The sequence below is a fragment of the Pteropus alecto genome, unplaced genomic scaffold (assembly GCF_000325575.1).
Source record: "Pteropus alecto unplaced genomic scaffold, ASM32557v1 scaffold239, whole genome shotgun sequence".
Taxonomy (NCBI): Eukaryota; Metazoa; Chordata; class Mammalia; order Chiroptera; family Pteropodidae; genus Pteropus; species Pteropus alecto.
Genome location: NW_006494613.1, coordinates 778,567 through 797,754, shown reverse-complemented (window position 1 = coordinate 797,754; position 19,188 = coordinate 778,567). Strand labels below are relative to the sequence as shown.

The following is a 19,188-nucleotide window of genomic DNA, read 5'->3' as shown; positions in this document are numbered from 1 at the left end:
TGTGATGGCCTAGGACATTCTGTACACTACTGCAGATTTTATAAACACTGTACACTTAGGCTGCACTAAATTTATTTAATTTTTTTTCTTTCCTCAATAATAAATTAATCTTAGCTTAATGTAACTTTTTTATTTCATAAACTTCATTTTTTTAACTCTTCAACTCTCCTGTAATGACACTTAGCTTAAGACAGAAATACATCATATAGCTGTACAAAAATCTTCTTTCTTTATATCTTATTCTATAAACATTTTCTATTTTTAAATCTTTGTTAACTTTTAAACTAAGTTTAAAAACTAAGATGTAAACATATATATTAGCCTAGATTAACAGAAGGTGAGGATCATCGATATCACTGTCTTTCTCCTCCATATACTGCCCCACTGGATGGTCTTTCAAGGGCAATAACACAATGGAGCTGCCCTCTCCTAGGATAACAATGTCTTCTTCTGGAATACCTCCTGAAGGACCCACCTGAGGCTCTGGAGAAGGTGTCACTCTTTTTAGAACTATGTCCTGTGGTGGCTTGCTTATAAGCAGATAATGCACCATGAGTATTTTTCTATTAATGAAAACCTTTTAGTGTTGGGTCCAGGTTTTCTAACTTTTTAAGGAACCTGATTGGAGAGCAATAACCATCACTAGATTTTCCACTTTTGTAGTCCTTAATCATTTTTAATTTCTTTTCCAGGTCAATCTCTTGACATGGCCTCTTAGTGTCAACATTAGCAGTAGATTTTATAAGTTTAGGGGCCAATATGAAATTAAATCAAGGACAAGGTAAGTGATGCAATCAAGAGGTAAGGGTAAACACGAGATGTATGAGGTTGCTGCCAGCATAACACAACATATTATTTTATAGTAAATTTTTTCAAGTAGAAAGAGTACACTCTAAAATGATAAAAGTATAACATAGTAAATACATAAACCAGCAACACAGTCATTATCAATCATATCAATTGATAATCATAATTATCAAGTATTAGATACTGTACATAATTATATGTGTCATTCTTTTATACTACTGACACAGTAAGTTGTTTATATAAGCATCGCCACAAACACGTGAGTAATGCAATGCACTACATCATCAGGCCACAATTTTTCAGCTCTATTATAATCTTATGGGACCATCATCATATATGTGGTCCGTCACTGACCAAAACATCATTACACCACACATGACTATACATCACAATCAACCACAGATGACAGCTTGATGAATTGTGATGCCATGGATTACCAGCATCCCATTTCCATTGGCAAGTTGCTCAGCACTGTGCTCGGGCCCAAAGGCATGACCAAACAAATACTAATACCTCAAATTTTTAGGTCCATCTCCTAAAATCTTTCCAAGCACCAAACCTGTATCAGTAGGGATTCAATCAAGAGACAGAAACTACACAGCAAATTAAACAGAGTGCTTAATATATATAATTGTTAAACTATGATAGGATAGTAACTATAAAGATGCAATTGGGGTGGCAAGAGGCGGAAGAGAAGGATCCCAAAGGGACATGAGGAAACTGCTGGGGGTGATGGATAAGTCCATTAACTTCATTACGATGATGGTTTCAGAGTTATAATTCAAACACCTAAATATCTCAAAGCTTATCAAAGTAGACAATTTGAATATGTACTTTATTGTATATCAATTGCAAGTCAATAAAGCTATTTGTAATTTTTTAAAGAAAAATAATAAACTATGATGGAAAAATAAGCTGAAGGAAAGTACCCAAAAAGGATAAACTTGGAAGAAGGGTTCCCTCCCCAAGGCTGGGGTTTCTCACTGAAAAGCTATGATTGCAGCACACTAGATAACAGAGAATTTCACTGGGTTGTCCAAAACTAGAGCTGGTAAGATGTTACCAGGTAAGCAGGAAACAATTCTCTGGAATACAGGCAAGGTGAGGCTGGTGAACAGGTGTACAGGTGCAGCAGTCAGGATACTACTGCAGGCACAGGCCTGGAATCCACAAAATCCATGTCAAGAGAATACCAGGAAACAATTCCCTGGGGTGTAGGCAAGCCAAGGTTGGCGGGCAGGCATGCAGAGGTAAGCAAGGCACTGCAGACATGAGGTCTGTAGTAGGCAGTATCCACTTCAGAAGGTCCATGGCAAGGTGGCCACCAGGTCTGGACTGAAACTACAAGATCACTACAAGACCTGTGTTTTCTGAGCACATGGTAGAGGCAGAATACCACCAGATGAACCCACCCATATGTACTGCAGACAGACCATGCATCAGAAAGCAAGAAACAGGAAAATACAGCTCTTGGGAACTACAAAGGGGGGAAAAAAAACCTTCCTCCATTAAGTTCCCTCTAGTACTTTGTCCTCCCCCTTCCTGCAACACCTTTACTACAGAGCAGGTACTGCAGGGTGAATTTGGAGAAGAAACTAAATTGATAATTGACAGTTATCTTTCTGTCTTTAATGATATTTAAATAAGGCAGTGCTTCTCTCACTTAACAATAGGGAAAAGAGGTAAAAATATTTGGCCATTACTATGTTATCAGGGTAGAGAATCTGAAAAAGTACCCATTGTCTCTTACAGGGAGACACTGCCGGAGTGAGGACCGAGACAAGACTCGTTCTGTCCAGAAGTGCCAGCGGTATCCATTGTTCTCTGTTGAGCCCTCCCCACTCCCAGTGCTCAAATGCAGCGCAGCCACATCCTCGAGACATCATCAAACTGGATAACAGAGGTCACTCTGCCCAGAGGATTCCCTGAAACCCCGCCTCCCCCAACTCATGGCTCCTCCCAAACCACATGCAGATAGAGCTTCAGCGAGTCAGATGCTCCCTGCTGAGCAGCACCTAGTCTCACAGTGAAGGCAGCTGGTCTAGGTTTCTGGTATGGCCTTTTGAGGCAACTATAAGCACAACATCTGTGGATTGCTTGCTGAATCTTAACAGGTGGCCCCAGAGGGGTAGAGGATTGGACTAAGTTTGGCGTGCAGCTGATCCCCTTTCAGGACTGTGCCACTGGACACCTACTTCCAAATCCACATTAATAAGACTGGGAGACTTAAGAGCTTTGTTTAGTACATTGAAACAGACAAGGAAAGGCAGCCAAAATGGGAAGACAAAGAAGCAGAAACCATATGAGAGTAAAGAACAGAGATCCAGATAAAATGGAGTCAAGTAATCTAACAGATGCAGAGTTCGAAACACTGGTTATAAAGATGCTCAATGAATTTTTGGGAAGTGTAGATAAATTCAGTGAGAACTTCAACAAAGAGATAAAAAAAACATAAAAATGGAAATGGAAATTATCAAAGGGAACCAGTCTAAAATGAAGAACACATTATCTGAGATGAGAAGTATGTTAAATGGAATAAACCGAGTGAATAAAGGAGGGGATTAAATGACCTATACAGAGGACGGGAAAGCCAATCAGGACACTCAATCAGAGTGGCAAGAAAAAAATGCCAAGACAATAAAAATAATTTAAGGAGGATATGGGACACTATTAAGGTTCCAAACATTCATCTGATTGGTGTAACGGAAGACAATCAAGATGGTGAACAACTGTTTGAAGAAATAATGATGAAAAACTTCCCTAACCTGGTGAAGGAAGTGGACATAAAACCCTAGGAAGCTCAGAGAATCCCAAAAACCAGGGATCCAAAGAGGCCCACACCAAGACACATCTTAATTAAAATGACAAAGGTTAAATACAAAGAAAGACTATTAAAAGCATTAAAATGCCAAAGGTTAAATTAAATACAAAGAACTAATATTAAAAGCAGCAAGAGAAAAACAAATAGTTACATATAAGGGAATACCTATAAGACTGGCAGCTGATTTCTTAAAAGAAACTATGTAGGACAGAAAGGCTTGGCAAAAAATATTCGACAGGATGAAACCCGGGATATACAAACAAGAATAGTTTATCCAGCAAAGCTATCATTTAGAGTTGAAGGACAGATAAAGAGCTTCTCAGACAAAAATAAGCTAAAGAACTTTATCACCACCAAGCTGGTATTACAGGAAATGTTGGAGGGATTTCTTTAAGAAGAAAAAACATGTATCAAAAACAGGAATAAAGAATAGTAACAGCTACATTCCTATCAATAAGTACCTTAAATGGAAAAGAATTAAGTGCTCCAACCCAAAGATAGAGTGGCTGAAAGGGTAAGAAAACAAGACTCCCACATATGAAAAGGAAGGGGATGAAAAAGATATTGCTTTGATGGACTTAGAAGATAATAAAGTCAGAGAAAAATAAACACTATATGATTTCACTTACATGCGGAATCTAAGGAATAAAAAGAACAAACTAATCAAAAACAGACTCACAAATATAGTTGATAATTTGGTGTTGGACAGAGGGGAGGGGGATTTGGGGTGCTGGGAGAATAAGGGTGAAGGGCTAAAGAAGTACAAATTAGTAGCTGATGGATGGCCATAGGGATGGAGAGCACGGCATAGGGAATGTAGATAGCATTAATACGTTGGCTAGGTACTAGAGGGTCAGGGGAGGGAGGGTACAATTGGAATCATTTTATGAACTATATAGATGTCTAACCAATGTACTATATACTTGAAACTAATTTTTTTAAATCACACACAAAAAATGAATTATTATAATCACAACTTTCTCCAAGCTTAAAGAAAACAAAATGTTCCATCTTCTATTATAATGGCCAAGTATATATATAATATCAGGGTCCTCAATCCCTAGGCTATGGACCAGTACCAGTCCGTGGCCTGTTAGGAACTGGGCTGCGCAGCAAAAGGTGAACAGTGGGCAAGCCAGTGAAGCTGCATCTGTATTTGCAGCCACTCCCCAGAGCTAGCATCACCGCCTCAGCTCTACCGCGGGTCATCAAGCATTAGATTCTCATAGAAGTATAGATCCCTGGTGCCAAAAAGGTTGGGGATCGCTGCATAACATGATACCAAAGATGTAACAGCATAAGTATAATAAAATAATCATTCGACACTACACTAGGACACCCCGTACTATTCATATTCAGGATAATCATACATCATAGAGATCAAGATTCTTTAGTGTTTACTTTCTACTTTCTTATTTACCTATATGATCCAGCTCATATAAAGAAAATAAATAACCGTTAAAAGCCATTGATGTTCCACACAAAAATCAGTTGTGTTTTATACACCAACAATGAACAATCCAAAAATAAAATTAAAACACCAATTCCATTTATGTTTAGGTATTCAAAATAAAATATCCAGGAATAAATTTAATCAAGGAGGTCCAAGATGGCAGTGACACAGGAGGATGCTGAGCTCGACTCTACCATGAGCAAACTGAAATATACATAGAGGAATTACTCCTGTGAGACAACCAAAGTATGAATGAACAGCTTCTCAACGACAAATGAGGAAAAGAGACAAACAGAGAAGGCTGAGAAACTGCAGGAGCTCTTTAGACTGGAAGTGCCAGTGAGCGCCATTGTTTCTGTCTCCTTCCACTTCCATAGGGCAAGAGAGAACTCTATTAAGGTGCTTTGGCCTATGTGCAAAATCACTGTGCAGAGCATTCCCAGCCATACCACCCCACGGCTGCCAAGCTGCTTCGAATGAAGGGAGCAAAATGGATCAACACGGAGTCACCACATGCACCTGGCCTCCCTGGGGCCCAACAAGCCAGCTTCCCAAGAGCCATAAGCCACTGCCAGGCTCCAACCAGCCTGCCAAAAGTCCCCTGCACAGGTCACTTATACACAAGATCACTCTCTGTAAACCAAATAAGAGAGAGACAATAGAAAGAAGACTCGGGAGCTGCGGGAGCTCTCCGAGAACTGTGAGAATTCTCTGGGGTCAAAGGTACAAGTGAGAGCCATTATCTACGTCGCCCTCTACCTCCACAGGGCAAGTTGAAAGTTTATCCAGGTGTTCCGGCCTATCTGTAAGGTCACCGCAGCACAATCCCAGAAATGTTACCGGAGCCCTTTACAGCTCTGAACAAAGGGATCAACATGGCACTACTACACACATCTGGTCTCCCTGCCTGGGGCCACTCCAGCTCAGTAGGCTGGCACCCCAGATACCACAGGCACATGCTCAGCTCCCACTGGCCTGCCAAAACCACCCATCACACACAGCTTACACAAAGGCCACTTCTACATAAGGCTACTTTCTTAAGACTGGGGCAGACAGCTATTTTGTCAAATTCATATAAATAATCAGAAAGTCAAACAAAATGAAAACAATATCTCTTAGATGAAGGAACAAAAAAAATCCCAAGGAAAAAAAAAAACCCTAAGGAAATGAAGATAAGTAATTTGCCTGATAAAGAATTCAAAGAAACACTCATAAGGACACTGACCAAATTTGAGTGTAATAAAAAAGTTCAGGAAGAATTTCAACAAAGTTATAAAGTATAAATACCAAGCAAAGCTGAAGAATACAATAACGGCAATAAAAAAAATACACTAAAAGGAATCATCAACAGATTAGCTAATACAGAAGCAACCTGGAAGACAGATTAGTGAAAATCAGCCAATCAGAGCAGCATCAAAGAAAAAAGAATTTAAAAAAAAATGATAGTTCAAGGGTCCTCTGGGATAACATTAAGCATACAAACATTTGCATTATAGGGATCCTAGAAGGGGAAGAAACACAAACTTTATTTGAAGAAATAATAACTGAAAACTTTCCTAACGTGGTAAAGGAAACAGACATCCAGGTCCAGGAAGCAGAGTTCCAAACAAGATGAATCCAAAGAGACCCACACCAAGACATAGAGTAATTAATATGGCGAAGGTTAAAAGATAAAGAAACAATCTTGAAAGAAGCAAAAAGAAAACAAACAATTATATACAAAGGAAACCCCGTAATGCTTTGAGTTGATTTTTTAGCAGCAACTTTACAGGCCAGAAGGGAGTGGCAGTGAAGAGGAAATTTAGGAATTTTCATTAGGAGCTAATCATCTTTCTGTTCTGCTTCTGTAAATATGCTTGCTGCATTCAAGAGCTCACTTGCACTTCGTCCTACTTGTCTGAGCAACGAATTTAACTGTTTATACCCCTTAGCAGCTCCCTCTTCCTGTAACAATTTGTAACCATTGGTAATCCATAATAACCCCTGCCCTTCTACCAATGTTACTACTTATAACCATAGCAACTCGCCCCCCCACCCAGCCCCGGTGTCAGTAACAGTCTGAGTTCAAATTAACCAATCAGCTCGTGTTAAAAACCTGTGTATAAAGAATGTTGCAACTGAGCTCAGGGCCCAAATCTTCAGAGCACTAGCTCCTCTGGGACCATGCATAAAATAAACCTGAGTTCTCCAACTCTCTGAGTTACTGTTTGGTTTTTCGCTGGTCTGATTTTGGAGCTTTCCTGCAACAGCACGACATCTTTAAAGTGCTGAAAGAAAGGAACCTATGACCTAGAATAATTTACCTAGCAAGGTTATTATTCAGAGTTGAAGGTAAAGAGTTTCCCAGATAAGCAAAAACTAAAAGAGTTCATCACCATTAAATCAGCTTTATAAAAAATGTTAGTTTCTTAAAGCAGAAAAATAAAGGCTACAACCATAAACAAGAACATATGAAAAAGGAAAATAAATACAGTGCTTCAGACATTTAAAAAGATAATAGGAAGGTCAAAAGAAAAAAGTACCAAATTCAACTCAAACTACAATAAGTACTTAGGAGACACACAATGCAAAAAGAGGTAAAATATGACATCAAAATTATAAAATGTAGAGGAGGAAGTAAAAAAAATATATAGTCCTTTCAGAATATATTCTAATTTAAACACCCATCAGCTTAAAATAGACTGTTATAGATATAGAATGATATACATAAACCACATGGTAATCACAAACCAAAAACCTACAAAAGATACAAAAAATAAAGAAATAGGAACACAAACAAAACACTGAAGAAAAACTAGCAAACCACAAGAGAAGAAGGAACAGAGAACTATAAAAACAACCATAATACAATTAACAAAATGGCAATAAGTGCATACCTATCAATAATTACTTTAAACGCAAATGGATTAAATGCTCCAATAGAAAGACAGAAGAGTGGCTGAATGGCTGCTTATAAGAGACTCATTTCAAATCAAAAGACACATATGGGTTAAGGGGAAGGGATGAGGAAAGATATTCTATGCATACAGAAACAAAAAGAAAGCTGGGGTATTAGCCAAAACAAACATTAAAAAAAATGTTAAAAAAAAATACAAAGAAAGACATTGTATAATTATAAAAGAGCCAACCCAAGAAAAGTATATAACGATCATGAATATCTACTCATCCAATAGGAGTACTTAAATATATAAAACAAATATTAATGAGCATAAAAGAAATCCAAGGTAATACAATAGCAGATTTTAATATCCTTCTCAGATCGATGAATAGATCATCCAGACAGAAAATTAATAAGGAAATAATGGCCAGAAATGTCACATTAGATGAGATTTACTTAACAGACATTTATAGAACAATTCATCCAATAACTGCAGAATACACATCTTTTTGAAGTGCACATGGAACAGTCTCCAGGATAGATCACATATTAGGCCACAAAACAAGCTTCAATAAATTCAAGAAGACTGAAATCATATAAAGCATCTTTCCTGACCACATTGGCATAAAACTAGAAATCAACTGCAAGAAGAAAACTGGAAAAAAAAAATACAACTATGTGGAGACTAAACAACATGTTGCTAAACAACCAATGGAGCAAATTGAAAAATCAAACAGAAAATCAGAAACTATCTTGAGACAAATGAAAATGAAAACACAAATTTCAAAAATTATGAGCTGCAGCAAAAGCAGTTCTAAGAGGGCAGTTCATAGCTATACAGGACTGCCTCAAGAAATAAGAAAAATCCCAAATAAACAATGAACTAGGAAAATAAGAACCCCCCCCAAAAAAAAATAGAAGAAAATAATAAAGATCACAGCAGAAATAAAACAGAAATTTAAAAAACAGAAAATCAATGAAACTAAGAGATACTTCTTGAAAAAGATAAACAAAATTGATGAACCTTTAGCCAAACTCATCGAGAAAAAAGTAGCCCAGACAAATAAAATCATAAATGAAATAGGAGTTACAACCAACATTAATGAAATATAAAGAATCATTAATACTATGAACAATTATATGCTAAAAAGTTCAATTATCTAGAATAAATGGATAAACTTCTAGAAGTATATAACCTTGTAAGACTAAACCAAGAGAAAAATAGAAAATCTAAACCTACCAATTACAACCAATGAAATCAAAGCAGTAATCAAAAACTCCCAACAAATAAAGTCCAGGACCAGGTGGTTTCACAGGTGAATTCTACCAAACATTTAAAGAAAAATTAACACCTATCTTTAAACTATTTCAAAATTTGAAAAGAAAGAAATGCTTCCAAACTCATTTTACAAAGTCAACTTTACCCTAATACCAAAATCAAGATATTACAAAAGAAAATAAAATTGCAGGCCAATATCCTTGAGGAACAAAGATGCAAAAATTCTCAAAAAATATTAACAACCTGATTCGACAACACATTAAACGTATTATATACCATGACCAAGTGAGATTTAGCCCATCCCAAGGATGCAAAGATAGTTCAACAACCATAAATCAATCAACATAATAGATCACATTACAAAATAAAGAATAAAAACCATATGATCATTGCAATAAATGCAGAAAAAGCACCTGACAAAATTCAATATCCTTTTATGATAACTCTCAACAAAGTGAAAATAGAAGAAACATACCCAACATAATAAAGGCTATATATGACAAACCCACAGCTAATATCATACTCAATAGGGAAAAGCTGAAAAGCCTTTCCTCCAATATCAGGAATAAGACAAGAATGCCCAAATTTACCACTTCTATTCAAAATAGTATAATTCCTAGCCACAGCAATCAGACAAGAAAGAGAAATAAAAGAGATCCAAATCAGAAAGGAAGAAGAAAATTCATTATTTGCAGACTCAATACTATACATAGAAAACCCTAAAGACTCCACTAAAAAAAATTACAATGAATGAATTCAGCAAAGTTGCAGGACACAAAATCTATACAAAGATCTGTTGCATTTCTATACACCAATAATAAAAGATCAGGAGAAATTAAGAGAACAATTCCATTTACGAATGCATCAAAAAGCATAAAATATCTGGAAAATTTTAACCAAAGTGGTGAAAGACCTGTATTCTGAAAACTGTAAGACATTAAAGACATTAAAGAAAGAAACTGAGGAAGATACAAATAAATGGAAAAAATATACCATGTTCATAAATTAGAAGGAATAATATTATTAAAATGTCTTTACTACCTAAAGCAATATGCAGATTCAATGCAACTCCTATTACATTGGTAAACTGCATTATTCTCAGAACTAGAACTAATCCTAAAATTTACACGGAACCACAAAAGACCCCAAACGGCCAAAGAAACCTTGAGAAAGAACAAAGTGAGAGGTAACAAGTCCCAGATTTAAAATTTTACTACAAAGTTATAATAATCAAAACAGTACGATACTGGTATAAAAACAAATATATAGATAGATCCATGAACTAGAACAGAGAACCCAGAAATAAATCTTCACTTATATGGTCAATTACCCCATGACAAAGAAGACAAGGATATACAATGGGGTAAAGACAGTCTCTCCAATAAATGGTGTTGTCAAAACTGAACAAATACATGTAAAAAAATAAAATTGGACCACCTTCTTACACCACATACAAAAATAAAAAGGATCAAAGACTTTAATGTAAGACCTGAAACCATAAAAGTCCTAGAAGAAAACAGAGGCAGTAAATCCTTTGACATCAGTCTTAGCAATATTTTTTTGGATATGTCTCCATGAGCAAGGGCAACAAAAGAAAAAAAAATAAACAAATGAGACTACATCAAACTAAAAGGTTTTTGCATAGCGAAGGAAACCATCGGCAAAACAAAAAGGCAACCTTCTGAATGGGAGAAGATATTCACCAATGATACATCATATAAGGGGTTAATATCCAAACTATATAAGGAACTCATACAACTTAACACTGAAAAAACAAATAATCCAATTTAAATATGAGCAGAATTGTATAGACATTTATCCAAAGAGGACATACAGATGGCCTATAAATGTATAAAAAGATGCTCAATATCACTAATCATCAGAGAAATGCAAATTAGGACAATGAGATTATCACCTCAAAACTGTCAGAATGGTTATCATCAATAAATCAACAAACTAATGTTGACGAGGATGTAGAGAAAAAGGTACCCTCATACACTGTTATTGGGATTGTAAACTGATATAACCACTATGAAAAACAGTATGGAAATTCCTTCAAAAAGTTAAAACTACATCTATAATATGACCTGGCAATTCTACTTCTGGGTATTTTCCAAAGAAAACAAAAACATTAATTTAAAAAGATATATGTACCCTTATAGTCATTGCAGCATTACTATTAAAAACCAAGATATGGAAGCAACCTAGATATCCATCAATAGATGAATGGATAAAGAAGATGTGAAATCTATATTACTCACCAATAAAAAATAATGAAATCTTGCCATCTGTGACAAAATGGATGGACCTAGAGGATATTATGCTGAGTGAAATAAGTCAGAGAAAGACAAATGCCATATAATTTCACCTATCTGTGGAATCTAAAAACATAAAACAAATGAATAAACAAAACAAAACAGAAACAGACCAATGGATATAGAGAAGAAACTGATGGTTGCCAAAAGGGAAGTGGGGCATGGGTTTAAAAAAAAAGAAAAAGAAAAAAGAGGTGAAAGACTAGTACACTCAAAACTAGAAAACACTACTAAATGAAATCAAAGACCTAAACAAATGGAAAAGATATACCATGTATTAGAAGACTATTGTTAAACTGATAATATATACTATCCAAAGCAATATAGATTCAATAACTTCCCTATCAAAATTCCAATAGCTTTTTATGCAAAAGTGGAAAAGTCAATCTTCAAATTCACATAGAATTGCAAGGGGCCCCAAACAGTCAAAGCAATACAGAAAAAGAACAAAGCTGGAGCACTCGCACTTTCCAATATCAAAATCTTAGTATAAAGCTATAATAATCAAAACAGTGTGGTATGGCCATAAGGATAGACATGTAGACCAAAGGTATAAAATTGAGAGTCCAGAAAGAAACCGATACATCTATGGTCAGTTGATTTTCAACAAAGATGCCGAGACCATTCAATGAGGATATAATAGTCTCTTTAACAAGTGATACTGAGGCAAATGGACATTGACATGCAAAACAATGAAGTTGTACCCCTAACTCATACTATATATAAAAATTAACTCAAAATGGTTCAGTAACCTAAATATAGGAGCTAAGATGATAAAATTCTTAGAAGAAAACCGGGGTAAATCTTCATGACCTTGAATTCAGGCAATGGATTCTTCGATATATGATACCTCGAGCATGAACAACAAAAATAAATTGGGCTTCACCAAAATTTAAAACTTTTATGTAGTAAAGGGTATTACTAAACAAGTGAAGACAACCCGCAGAATAGAAGAAAATATTTGCAAATCATATATCTGGTAAGGGTCTAGTTACCAGAATATATAAAAAACATAACCCCAAAAGGCAAACAACCCAATTTAAAAATGGGCAAAGAACTTGAATAGACATTTCTTTAAAGAAGATGGCCAACAAGCACATGAAAAGATGCTCAACTTCAGTAGTGAAGTGCAAATGGCCAACAAGCACATGAAAAGATGCTCAACTTCAGTAGTGAAGTGCAAATCAAAGCCAGGGAGATACCACTTTATACTCACAGTAATGACGATATTTTTACAAAAAAAAAAATAGAAAAGAACAGTGTTGGTGACAACAATGTAGAGAAACTGGAACCCTCGTACATTGCCAGTGGAATGTAAATGGTTCAGTCACTGGAAAAATTTGGTGAGTCCTCAAAAAAGCTATACATGGTATTACCAAATGATCCAGCAATTGCACAACTGGTATATATCCAAAAAACATAAAAACAGACACTCAAACAAATTCTTGTACATGATTGTTCACAGCAACAATATGCACAATAGCCAAAGAGGAAAAAGAACTCAAATGTCCACCAACGGATGAGTGGATAAAGTGTGGTGTATACTATACAATATGTATGATTCGATTTACATGAGAATTCCAGAATAAATATGAGATAGCCATGAAATCCATATGAAACAGAAAGCAGACTAGTGGTTGTCAGGGCCTAGGGGCAGGAGGGAATAGGAAGTAACTGCTTAATGAGTACAGGGTTTTATTTTGGAGTGATAAAAGTGTTTAGGAACTAGATAGAAAAGAATTTAAAAGTAGCTATAAAAATGTTTGATCATGCTATTCCCTGCACAAAAATTTCTTAAAATATTAAACGACTTTCAGAATAAAATTCAAAACGAAATTGAGACTTACCACTGAAAAGTTCTTCATAAATGACTCTGCCTATGACTCCAGCTTTATCCCTTTCCATTCTTTCTCAGTCTTTCTTCTCTAACCATATAAACTTTTTCTTCTCCCAGCCTCTCACTATGTGTCTTCTCTATGCCACCACAATACAACAAAACTAATTTAAATTTTTCATCACACCCATTATTCTTTAAGCTCCTTGAAGCTAGGGACTATAACTTTTTGGAATGGTATACTCAGCACCTAGCACAATAATCAAAGGCTATTGTAAAACTAACGTATGAAAGTATGAATAACTATTAAGATCCATTATTAATGTGTAAAATATTATGGTTTATTTTTTTCTACATAATACAAAAGGGAGAAATATACCTTAGTCTATATTTCGCTTTGTTTTTCTAAAATTACAATGTGGTCTTATTAGTAAATAACATCAAATAGATTAATTTAATTTAATTTTGTCAGCATCTTTCTTTAAACATCTAGTTCTTTAACTAAGATTATAAATTTAGTCTTATTATTCAATGGAAGCTCATGATCAGCTTTATTTTATCCACACTGGTAAAATGAAGTATCACTGCAATAGACATTTTGTAAAAAAGTCTTAAAAGCAGATTTTTAAACTGGAAAATTTCAACTACCTCTTTTACAAATAAGGAAGTGAACTGAGAGGTCAAGTTATTTATGCAAAGTCACCCAGCTAATTAGTGAACAACTTGGTAATACCCAGATTCCCTTAATGTTGATGCTTTCAGCTATAATATAACCTTTTTTCCATTTCAACCTCATAGACAAGCCAGACAATGCAATTCACAGAACCCTTTCTTTTTCCCCACCTTCGACCTACTAAGTACACAGGTCCTTAATACTTGCTACATTTAACTGATTCCTTTATCTCTAAGATCTGGCCCCCACCTTAACATAATCTCCTTCACCCCATCATAAACTTTTAATGAGTACCTATATTTGTTGAGTATTAAATACATCTAAGTCATTCCATTGGAAAGAAAGGGAAATAGACACACAAGTAAGAATGGCATAGTCCCTTCCTTCAAACTGCTCTACAAAATTAGGAACAATCTGGTATAGTGCTCATTATTATCATCTATTTAAAATTGTGATTTTATAAATAAAGCATAAGAAAAATCAAATTATTAAAATATACCTTATTTCTCCCACTAGAAGCTCTGTGAAGTCAAGCATTTTTGTCTCTGGTTCACTGATATATATACTCTGAGCACCTAGAACAACAGTACCTGACATAGAAAGTAGTTAATAAATATTTGTTGACTGAATGAATGCTACAGAAAAACTCATAAGTAGGATCCATGTAATGTTCCCAACAATGATATGACAGAATATGCAAATCTTTCCTTGTCCTATTGCTTGTACCTAATGATCAATTTTTTATTCAATTGGCTAGTTACTCAGGCCTTGCATTACAAGAAACTAAAAATAGTTCAACCATGGATAAATTATACTGTTTAATTCAATATCATGCCCCATCCAACTGTACCAAACTCTAGAAAATCTGCAAAGAGAGGAAACCTACAGGTCCCTCTACTACTTAGACTTGAGCCATTTTTCCAGTTTAAAATGTCTCCAGATGTTTTTCTTTCTTTCTTACAACAAGTCTGGATTGGTATTACCATCATCATTATTTTACGGAATGAGAAAACTCAGTCAGAGAATGGGTGGCACAGGAATTCAGTCATAGAATCTCTATTCTTCCCACCACAGCATGTGGCCTTCTCTTATCCTTTGAGATTTTTCTCCCACAATCTTAGCTATAAGTAGGATACAATCTCTCTAGGTCCCCTCTTGATTGTTGCCCCATTACAAGCACTACGATTCTCTGAATCAATTGAGGGTAACAAAGAGGGGATGACAAAAATAAACAAATCTGGAGATGTTACAATTCAAAATTTAACTGTGTGTATAAATGCCAGGCCCTATATTAAAAAATCACAGCATCTTTCCAAGTTTTAGTGAGCCTCTAATTTATTGGCTCTCTTTTGAAATAATATAAGAACCTTGCTAGGTAGGTTTCCAAAATGTTCCCTCCTGTCTTCCCAGGATAAGAAATAAGACACAGGGAAAAAGAGCAGGTACATCTCTATCAAGTGAAAAATTTGCATTTCTGAGGACCTTCAGGAGTCACATCACTACTGTGAAAGATGACTGCTTTAGACTATTTCCTCAAAATGTGAGCAATCTTGTCTCTTCCGTTTTTATGGAATACACCAAGCTCCCAGTTCTCATTTTACATTTCCAAACATCTGAACTACTCCTCAGCTCCAAATCTAAAATCCCTATAATAAATTCTCCTCCTAATCTCCTTCCACCAAAACCTATTCTTCATCATAATATCTTTATTTTTGTTCAAAGCAATACTATCCTCCTAAAAATTTGTCTTAGGCCCATTCCCCCACGTCAGTGTAAACATTTCTCAGATCTACAACCTTCACTACAATTCCACCATCACTTCTTGCCTCAACTATTGTAATTAAACTCCGTGGTATGCCTACCTCCAGGCTTCCAGTCCTTCACTGGACTTCTGTTCCAGATGAATATCCATAAAGAGGGGTTCTTTTCAACCAAGAATCATGTACAAAATCCTTAGCCTGTCATGTAAGGATCTCCGTAATCTTTATCTATGTATCCTTACTAGCCCATTCCTTATACATACAACCTTGGCAAATGTTCTCTGCTTTCCTACCTCTACATCTTTGATTGGGCAGTGTCCTTATGTAGAACTAGCTTTCTTCTCCCATCCTTCTCTAACTGCTAACAATATTTCGAATGGCCACATCCTCAATGAAAGAATACCAGTTTAGGCATATCATTTATTGAATACATAAACTGTTCAGTGCTTTAAAAATTATCCTAATCCCCACAGAAACATAATGGCTTAATGCTACATTTCTGAGGAAGGAGTTGAGGAAACTGAGGGCCAGAGGAGCTTACCCAAGGTCATCCAAACCAGCAAGTAAAGAATCCAAAATAATCCCATAGTGTTCTGTATTTTTTAATAAAACAAGACAGAAGGCTTTAGTCAGAATACCTCTGTGCAAATTCCAGTTACTCCACTAACAACCTGTGTGAACTCAGCAAGTTCCATATTTGTGATGCCTTCCTCATCTATAAAAAGAAGATAATACCACTAGCTACCATGACTGACAATAGTGAGAATTACATGAGATAATACAAAGTGCTTAGAATTGTATTTGGCCCACAGAAAACAACGTTAGCTATTATTACTGTTGTTGCTATTTATATACTAATGTAAACTGACAATACCAATTATCATATGTTCTCACTGTTCTCTAATCAACTTTTGCATAATGTAAAAGCTCTGCCAAAGCTTAATACTATATTTTTACATATGCTCAATAAATATATACAGGATATATGAATTCTTAAACAATGATTAACCATCATACTTTACGAAAAGAAATTCACTTGCTTATTGTTTCCACTTTTGAGAAAACTAACAATGCTTACCAACCTTCTCTTTTTTATGTGAAACTACTGTATGCAATGCCATATGGTAGTAATATGTCAAATGAAGCAAAACACCATTTTGATTCAAACTCATTTTGCCTTCTGCTAATTAATTCCCAGATTTTAAAATGTCCAAAATCATACTTTTTTATTTAAACACCAACTGTTTTTAGGTCATATCAACATAAAGTATACCATGACATCTGACCAAGCCATTTCTTTTCATACATCTCTACATCAAAAACTATAAAATATAAAATGTCTTCCTATCCAATTTAACTTGAAGTTATAAATCTATCGCCTTATTCCTGCCCTTACTTTCTCAAATTAGTGCCTGAAAAACTTCTGATAAATCTGTTACTCTGGGATGCTGAAAAACATCAAAGGAAGGGTGCTGAATACTAACAGTTTAGGCCCCTCCAAAACGCTTTAAACAATGATAGATGAGAATTTACTCCAAACCCTTCAAGCATTAAATCTCATAAACCAAGATTCTGTCCATATGATTTACTATGATACATGGAGACATCAAGCTAGCTGTCTTTGAATACAGGCAAAGATAAAAAAATTAATAAAGCAGTTGTCATTCCTTACACAAAAACTGGGCTTCTATCCAATCATTTAAAAAAAAAAAATTTGAATCTTAACTATGTAACAGACATTTTATTTCAATTAATTCTTATAATTCTTCCCTTATTTACAAATAATATCACATAATTAGTAAGTGGCAGAGCTGAAGGCTATACGCAGCCTGACTCCCAAATTTTGGACCCAGCATTTAGCCATAATCCACAATAATATGGTATACATTTACATCCTCTTCTTCATACACACGCTTAAAAAAAATAAAGAAACAAAAGCTTCATTAAATATTTACTCTATTCCATAGGATGTCCTCTGATATCTTTTTCTCTTTCTTTCTAATGTTAATGTCAATGCATTAAATTGATTCCAATCCATTAGTAAGTTCCCATGTCCCTGCACAACAGCATTGCACTACAATTCTTACATTCTTTTTAAAGTTTTTTTATTGCTACCACAGTCCAGTTTTGATACTCTGAAGTGAAGTTAATCTCTATCCATTAAAAATTGTCCTTAAATAGATTTAAACCTTCAAAGCCCCTCCTTAAAAATTGAATTGATCTGTTTCTCTACTAGAACTCTTTGGTGGCACGCCCATCTTATTTAAATTGTAATCAAAAACTGTAGATGCTCTCCTCAGAGAACAGATCATTTTTTAAAGAAATGCATTAGTTTTCACTGTTCCTGCAGCACCAGGAACAAACAATTAACAGGCAGGTTTGGGGCAACAACAGAGAACCTGAGTGGCTCGGTGCTGAAACTGAGGATGAAAGGATAGTTTTTGGAAATTTACAATTGCTAAATTAGGACAAAAGAGAAGAATTTACCAAAAGCTGGCAGAGATACTCAATGGTTACCACCAAAGTTGCGTGAGTGCTTCTGGAATGGCTTGGCTTCAGTGTCTGCCCACTCCCTCTCTGGTACAGAGTTCTTTCATCAGTATGTCAACTCAGTAAGCGTCCTGACAGAGCTGCTGACTTTAAGTGATGGTGCGTGGAATCTGTCCCTAGCAGAGTCACGTCCCACCTTCAATCTGAGTTTCCAGTTGGGAATGGAGGGATAGAAGGAGGGATTAAAAGGTCAGAAAGAAAGGAGGTGACAGCCCTCTTTATTTTCAAAGATTAAAGAGTTCCCTCAACTAAAATCAAGCAATTTCTCTCGGGGACTTTGCGGTAAGTACCTGACCAAGAGACTTCCCAAATATCTTCCCAGGCTCCTGCTACCTCAGCAGGGGAATGTGAGAAGCCAAAAGGATAAACTAACAACTTCAGATACAAACAAACGGTACGGGGATGTGGAAGAACTAGGTCTTCCCAAAGCAGGGCTTTATAACCTTTCGCAAAAAGCCTAATTTCCTCCGCGCCCAGCCTGGGCAGGAGTAGCAAAGACCTGAGCAGTCCGGCCGCCTCAGAGCTCGAGAGCCAGCGAGAGGGTGTGTTCTCCCAGCCAGGCCCTAAGAGGACAACCCGCCGCCCAGCCGCTGGAAGGCCGGAGAGGTTCTTACCTGGAAGCCTGATCCCGCAACATAAACAGGCTCACCCGCCGCATCGCTGCGGAAGAAGTTCCTCCCCGGACTGCAAGACTGAATATTCACCGACTCCCACAGCCTGACGTCGAAGCAGGGACAACAACCTAGAGGCGAGACGGAAGTCCCGCCCCGCGCGCCTCATTGGCCCATACCCGAAGGCAGAAAAAAGCCATTGGGCCA

General features: G+C 36.1%; 1 protein-coding gene across 2 annotated transcripts in view; it reads right to left on the bottom strand.

The window, feature by feature from the left end:
* The window catches only part of RNF13 (ring finger protein 13), a 142,648-nt gene that overhangs the window by 122,932 nt on the left and 528 nt on the right, over positions 1–19,188 (bottom strand). Inside the window, exon 1 of one of the 2 annotated variants that reach the window (XM_006926213.3) lies at positions 18,985–19,147. The exons of the other annotated variant lie outside the window; for it this stretch is intronic. The gene's annotated coding sequence lies outside the window, so the exon portion shown is untranslated. Of the gene's footprint in view, positions 1–18,984; positions 19,148–19,188 lie in introns of those variants that run through there. 2 annotated transcript variants of the gene reach the window in all.